At 45.3% G+C, this 7,500-nt stretch overlaps 1 protein-coding gene across 1 annotated transcript in view; it reads right to left on the bottom strand.

Annotated features, from left to right (window-relative positions):
• Window positions 1-7,500, bottom strand: part of LOC145405784 (roundabout homolog 2-like) — a 288,900-nt gene that overhangs the window by 139,775 nt on the left and 141,625 nt on the right. The gene's annotated exons all lie outside the window — the stretch shown is intronic.

Genomic DNA, 7,500 nt, shown 5'->3' with positions numbered 1-7,500 from the left:
GACAGGATTAAGGCAGACAGGCGACAAGGAGAGAAAGAGGTGTGAAAGAAGGAGTGGATAGCCAAAGAGAGGTGTAGAGAAAGAAAAAGACAACGAGAAAAGAGGAGAGGAAAGAAAAAAGAGGAGGAGAAAAGAGAAGGGGAGAGAGAAGAAAAGAGGTGGAGAAAAGAGAAGGGGAGAGAGAGAAAAGAGGGGAGGTTCAATTAGTGGGGAGAGGAGAATATTTTTACTCTTTTGGAGACAGTGATTTTGTGACTGAGTGAGACCTGTTATTTTTGCGGGAAGCGAGCTGGAAGGAGGGGTGATTTATGGCGTGTGTGTGTGTGTGTGTGTGTGTGTGTGTGTGTGTGTGTGTGTGTGTGTGTGTGTGTGTGTGTGTCTGTGTGTGTGTGTGTGTGTGTGTGTGTGTGTGTGTGTGTGTGTGTGTGTGTGTGTGTGTGTGTTTCTGTCTGTCTTTCTGTCTAACCTATTTGTCAGTCTCTATCACTTTCTCTTTTCTTTCCCAGTTTCTCAATTTTCTCTTCCTTGCCACACCTTTTTCTCTCTCCTTTCACCCAAGTTCTCCTTTCATACACTCCCTTTCTCCCCTTCTCTCTCTTATCTCCCTTTCCTCTCTTTTCTCTTCCTTTCTCCCTCTTTTCTCCCTCTTTTTTGGTCCTTCTCACTCTTTTTCTCCCCCTTTTCACCCACGTTCACCCCTTTTTCCCATGTCTCACTTTTTTCCTTTTTTCCCCTCACATCTTCTCTCCCCTCTATGCATGACAGAACTCCACCATTTTCAACCTCAAATTACCCCTCTCTCTCTCTCTCTCTCTCTCTCTCTCTCTCTCTCAACGAAACAGACAAATAATTCTCTACTTCTGCCTTAAGCTCTGACTGAATCCTGTACATCTATTTAATATTTGGCTCCTATTTTGTCTTTTTTTTTTCATGCATTTTCTTTCTCCGTTTCTCTCTTTTCGGAATCATCAGGTCTCGTATTTTTCGTCTCGTAAGGAAGCTCCCTAACACCTCCATCTTAGCGATTTATTCATGGATATGGCTAGTTGATATCCTTTTGTAAGTCATTTATGCAGTGTATGGCGACATTGGAAGGATTTATGCTACACAGGAAAGGACAGTAAGGTGTAATAAGCAAAACAAATCGCTTAGGAAAAGGTGTTAGGGGGCTTCCTCAACCATGTATGGAGACCTACTGTAGTTACTTAATTTCTTTAATCTTTCTTCCAGACACTCCTTAGTTTCTTGACATATCTTGATTTTCTTTTGTTTACCTCTGTACTGGATTGAATTATGTATTCAAGGTTCCGTTTGTCTACCTGTCTGTCTGTCTGGCTGTCTCTCTGGCTGTCTACTTCCTCCTGTCATTTCATCTCGGGGCTGTCAGTTTGTTGGCTAGACTGTTTGTGAGATCTATGGGACAGTGGTGGATAGTGTGTGTGTGTGTGTGTGTGTGTGTGTGTGTGTGTGTGTGTGTGTGTGAGAGAGAGAGAGAGAGAGAGAGAGAAAGAGAAAGAGAGAAAAGGGTGTATGGAAAAAGAGAGGAGGGGAAAAAGAGAGGGGAAAAGAGGGGAATCAGTGTTTAGTACAAAATGGAGGGTCACTGTATGGTGAAAAGAGGGAGGTGAGTTTATGGCATAGAGAGAGAGAGATGTCAGTGTGTGGGGAGAAGGGAGGGGAGAGGGGAGGGGAGAGAAGGGGAGAGGGGTGTGGGAGAGAAGGGGAGAGTGATAGACGGAAGGGTGATGGAATGGGAGCGGAGAATGGGAGGGGAGAGGAGAGGAGGAAAGGATAGGGAAGTTATCTGTCCATTGGGGAGAATGGAAGAGGGGAGAGAAGGAGAGACTGGGAGAAAAAAAAAAGGAAGAGAGGGAAGGGGAGAGGGGAGAGAAGGGAGAGAAGGGAAGAATGGGAGAGGGGAGAGAAGGGAAGGATGGAAGAAGGGAGTGCATGGGAGAGAGGAGAGGAGAGAACGAGAGAGGGCAGAGGAGGGAAGGGGAGTGTAGAATTGTAGAGGGGAGAGTAAATATAACTGTATGACTGGGAATGGGAGAAAGGGGGAGAGGGGAGAGTAAATATCACTGCATGAGGGAGAAGGAGAGAGGGGAAGAGAGAGGGGGAGGGAAGGGGGTGAGTGGTACAGGAGGGTAAGGCAGGGAAAATGTATGATACAGAGAGTGAACATTGACCCAACATAAAATAGATTGGGGTGTTTTAGTGTAGGGGTGGTGGAGGGGAGAGAGTGTATTGGCTTTACGGCGATACTGTCACTACACTTACATTCAGGTTAGGGTGATGGGAGGCTGCATATTTGGGGAGGAGAGGGGAGATTAAACTAGGGGCTGGGGAGTAAAATTTAACCTATATGAAAGGTGATTCTCTCTCTCTCTCTCTCTCTCTCTCTCTCTCTCTCTCTTTCACTGTGAGATGGTGAGATGGAGTGGAGAGGAATTGAGATAGGGGGTATGGGCTGGCGAGAGCAACATGATGGCAGTGAACAGGGTGACATGGAGGCAATTTGTTTGTGGCCACCCCTAAGGAACTGAGGCGTTTGGCGACACAGATTGACAGATAGATAGCTAGGTAGATAGACAGATAGATGGTCAGACAGATAGATAGCTAGACAAACAGACAGGTAGACAGATGGATATATTTTAAAGACAGGCAAGGACTGATGGTAAATATAAGGGATGAGGAGAGGGGCAGGCATCAGGGGTGAGGTGGAGAGAAGAGTATTAGGTATGAGGGGAGGGGAAGCGTGAGTATAAGGGCCAGAGGAAGGAAATGGGCCTTTGAATGTGATGAATGGGAGTGAGAAGTTTTGGGAGGCGGTGTATGGGGGTGGGTGGATGGTCGGTATCAGGAGAGTGAAATTAGGACGAGTACAAAGGAATTCAAAGGAAGGTAGGGGAGTTCAAAGTGATGCCAAGGAGGACAGGGGAGTTCGAAATGACGCAGACGAGGAAAGGGGAGTTCAAAGGGATTCAAAGAGGAAGATAGTTGAGTACAAAGGGATTCAAAGGAGGATGTGGGAGTTCAAAGTGACGCAGAGGAGAATACGGGAAGTTCAAAAGGACTCAAAGGAAGATAGCAAAATACAGAGGAATTCAAAGTAGTACAAAGTGTGCAGAAGAAAGCATAGGAGTACAAAGGTGTCCGAAGGAGTACAAAGTAGGAGAGAGGAGTTTAAAGAGGAGAAAAAGGAGTAGAAAGAAATGCAAAAGAGAGCAAAGGAGAGCAAACGAGAGTAAAAGAGTGGAAAGAATACAAAAAAATACAAAAGAATACAAAACCGACCAACAAAGGAGAGTAGAAGGATACAGAGAAAAGTTAGAGACGAAAAGGAAATGAGAAAAAGGAGAGAAAAATAAAGACAGACACGGAAAATACTTAAGAAGAAGAGAGTAGTTCTTGAGATGGGAGAAGGAGGAGAGAAAAGAAAATGGATGACACACACACACACACACACACACACACAAGAAAATACGCAGGAAAATAAGAGGGAAACCAGACGTAGAATACTGGTTGCAGTGAAGAGTCGCTTATAATGAAGAACAGCCGTGGCCTATCGTATTGCGGGAATCAAACTCGCAATACGGACTTCAGAAAACCACAATTTAACGCGTGCAATCAGAACTCTACGCATTAAAAACCCATTATTGATACACTCACGCCAAACACCAACACAGAGTACCCTTCACTGATGCCACTCTCTCCCACTCTCTCTCTCTCTCTCTCTCTCTCTCTCTCTCTCTCTCTCTCTCTCTCTCTCTCAAAAAACACATTCCGTCCCCAGCTCCAGAACAGATAGTGAGATCAGAGTAAATATAGATTGCAAGTGTGTGTGGACCTCCCTAGCAAACTGACGCCTGAGTGCTTATTTGTACACAGAGGGAGAGTGTATGAGTAATTAAAGAGGAGAGGGGAAGTGAGGGAGGGAAAGAGTGAGGGAAGGAGAGGGGAGAGAGTGGGGGAGGGGAGAGGCAGAGGGTAAGAGAGGGAGTAGGGATAGACTGGGGGAAAGGAGAGGAGGGACAGTGAGGAAGGGACAGGGGAGAGAGTCAGGGAGGAAAAGAGGAGAAGTGAGGGAGCGAGAGGGAAAAAGGGAGGGAGGGAGAGGGGAGAGAGGTGGATAATCCGATGCTGAGGGAAAAATAGACAATTACGTGAGAGAGATACAGGTGGTAAAACAGAGAGACAGACAGAGACAGATAAATCTTATATATTTTTATGTGTAAAGTACGTGTGTATGGATGGATGGATGGATGGATGGATGGATAGACAGATACACAGATGGACGGATGGATGAATAGATAGATAGATGGATGGATGGATGGATGGATGGATGGATTGATAATAGACAGATGGACGGATGGATGAAGAGAAAGAGGGATGGATGGATGGATGGATGGATGGATGGATGGAATAAAAATTAGCAAGTTATTTACACTGTCAAACATTCCTCACCTTTTACCTGTCCAGAACATTCATCAGGTACGAAGGGTGACGATAACGAAACTAAGTATTATGATAAACTATAATTCTCTATGACAATGGCTGATAAACTTAGACACATCAGCATCTTCAGTATTTAACACCATCTTTGGCCTATAGTATCAGTTCTTTAAAATCAAAAATACTTATAATGAAAGAGAGAGAAAGCAAAAGTGAGAGAAATGAATGAAAATGAGAATGCGACGTGGAAAATGAGATGTGGGATTGTGAGAGGATGAGAGAAATGAAAGAAAATGAGAGACTATGAGATGAGAGAAAGTGAGAGAGTGAGAGAGCGAGGCACATGCGGGTAGTTAGGGGAGAGGGAGGATTAAAAACAGAGTCAGGATGGAAGGGGGAGCAACGGTACACACGGGGAGAGGGGAGGAGGGGGAGGGGGAAGGGAGAGAAGGCAGGAGAGGGGGAAGGGAGAGAAGGCAGGAGAGGGGGAAGAGAGGGGAATAAGAGGAGAGGTAGGAAGGGAAAAGGAGGACGGGAGAGAGGGAAGAGGATAGAGAGGACAGGAAGTAAGGAGAGAGAGAGAGAGAGAGAGAGAGAGAGAGAATTGGACACAGTGAAGTGGAATGGGGAGAGAAATGGAAGAGGGGAGAAAAGGAGGGGAGGAAGAGGGAGGCGAAATTAGAAGGGGAGGGTGACAGGGAGAGGGAGAGAGGGGGGGTAGAGAGGGAGAAAAGGGAGTGTAAACAAGGGAGAGAAAAAATGATAAATGAGGAAGAGAAAGGAAGGAAGGACACAGAAAGAAAACGATTGAGACGAAAAGAAGTAATAAGAGTAAGAGAAAGAAAGAGAGAGGAATGGAAAGTCTAGACAGAGGAAGAGTGTGAAAAGAGAAGAAGAGGAGAGGAGAAAATTGAGAAAGGAGAGAAAGAGAGGGAAACTGGAAAGGTAGAGAGTAGACGAGAGGAGAGACAGTAAGAGAAATTTGAAGAGGAGTTGAAAGCAGAAAAGAGAGGAGGAGAAGAAAAGAAGAAGAAGGAAGGGAAAGGAAACGCGAAGAAAATGAAGAGGCAAGATGGGGGATGAGAGGAAGAAAAAATTTACTACAGAAGAAAAAGAAGATAAACAATGAAGAGAGAGAGAGAGAGAGAGAGAGAGAGAGAGAGAGAGAGAGAGAGAGAGAGAGAGAGAGAGAGAGAGAGAGAGAGAGAGAGAGAGAGAGAGAGAGAGAGAGAGACATGATCACCATTTATATAGTGTCTTTGTTTTGTTTGTTGGCTCCGAAACAAACACAAACAAACACAGCACAGGGTGAGTGATATAATTTTTCTTGCTTTTCGGGGTGGAGAGACAGAGGTGGAGAGGAAGAGGAGGGGAAAGGGGTTGGGAAGAGAGAGAGAGACAGAAGAGGGGGAGGTGAGGAAGAGAAGAGGAAAGGAAGACATGGAAGAGAGGAAGAGGAGGGGAAAGGGGGTGGGAAGATAGGGAGAGACGAAGAAAGGATGAGATAGGGAAGGGAAGAGATGGAAAGAGGGGATGGAAGCAAAGGAAGAGGAGGAAGAGGAGGAGAAGAGTAGAGAAGGAAGAGGAAAAGGGAAAGAGGACGGTGCTAATCTCTCCCCCTATCTGTCTGTCTGTCTGTCTGTCTTCCGTCTGTGTGTGGGTCTGTCTGTCTCGCTGTCTGTCAGTGTATTGCTGTCTGCTTTACCGTCAGACTCAGTGAATTAATCTGTCTGTCTCTTTGTCAGTGCATTAATCCATCTATCTACCTGTCTGTCTGTCTGTCTCTGTATCTACAAATTCACTGACAATGGTATGTAAACTTTCTCCTTTCACTTTTCATCCAATTCAGTATTTTTCCTATTCCGTATTTCCTTATTTTATTCATTGTATAAAATCAGATATCATTTTTCTTCTTCTTTGTCCTCTTGCTTTCTTAGACTTTTTTTTCTTGAGTTGGCGAAACTTTCAAAACTTTTAAATAAATTGTGTTTTTAAATGTTGACCTTTATTGCCGCATTTTTTTGAGTTTCTGGGATTAGGCAAAATATTTACCAGTCGATCTTGTGTGTGTGTGTGTGTGTGTGTGTGTGTGTGTGTGTGTGTGTGTGTGTGTGTGTGTGTGTGTGTGTGTGTGTGTGTGTGTGTGTGTGTGCCACAAATGTCCAGCAACGTTATATACCTATCCATCAAAACATCCACTTATTCATCCATCCATCCACTCACCCATCCATCCACCTACATATCTACCAATCTATTCATCTCTCCATCTCCACCATCACCACCAATATTCACCACCTCTCCATCCCCCCAGCAGACCCACCTCGCAACAATAGGACGCATATATAAAACACACAGCCCTCTAACAACTGAATTACAATACACCAGGCATGTTTTAAAGACAGACAGAAAGCCATTGTCACATGAGGCTTCTCTCTCCACCCCCCCTCTCTCTCTCTCTCTCTCTCTCTCTCTCTCTCCCTCCCTCTGTCTCTCTCAGTATACATATATCCTCTCCTTTCCTCATCTTCTCTCTGATACCATCTCTCTTCCTCCCTTCCTCCCTCTCTAGCTCTCTCTCCTCCCTTCCTCCCTCACTAGTTTTCTCTCTTCCCTCTCTCCCTCCCCGCATCCTTTTCCTCCATGTCTTCTTTCACGAGCCACGTTATAAAACTTTGGCAATTCTGAAGTAAGTCTTTCTATTAATACTAAGACCCCACCACCGAGAAAGGATTGCAGGGTTTGTGGAGGAAGAGTATCTATGTAACTCTCTCTCTCTCTCTCTCTCGCTCGCTCGCTCGCTCGCTCTCATTCACTCATCTCTGCTTTTTCGCCTTGTTCTCGCCCCCTTCAGAATGGGACTCCACGAGAACAATGTAATACTTTTTTGAGATACATTTCCATATAGATTGAAAGGGGTTGAGGTGGACGGCGCACCTGCTGACAATTACACAACGAAGGGAGAAGGAAGGACAGGTGAGAGGGTGAGGGAGTGGGAGTGAAGGAGAAAGAGAGAGAGAGGGAGGAAGAGGGAGAAGGGGAGGGAGA

This window comes from Coenobita brevimanus, chromosome 68 (assembly GCF_032717465.1).
Source record: "Coenobita brevimanus isolate Jiangsu-jjx chromosome 68, ASM3271746v2, whole genome shotgun sequence".
NCBI classification, from domain to species: domain Eukaryota; kingdom Metazoa; phylum Arthropoda; class Malacostraca; order Decapoda; family Coenobitidae; genus Coenobita; species Coenobita brevimanus.
The sequence above is the reverse complement of the archived record's forward strand: the minus strand, read 5'-3'. Positions and strand labels throughout refer to the sequence as shown.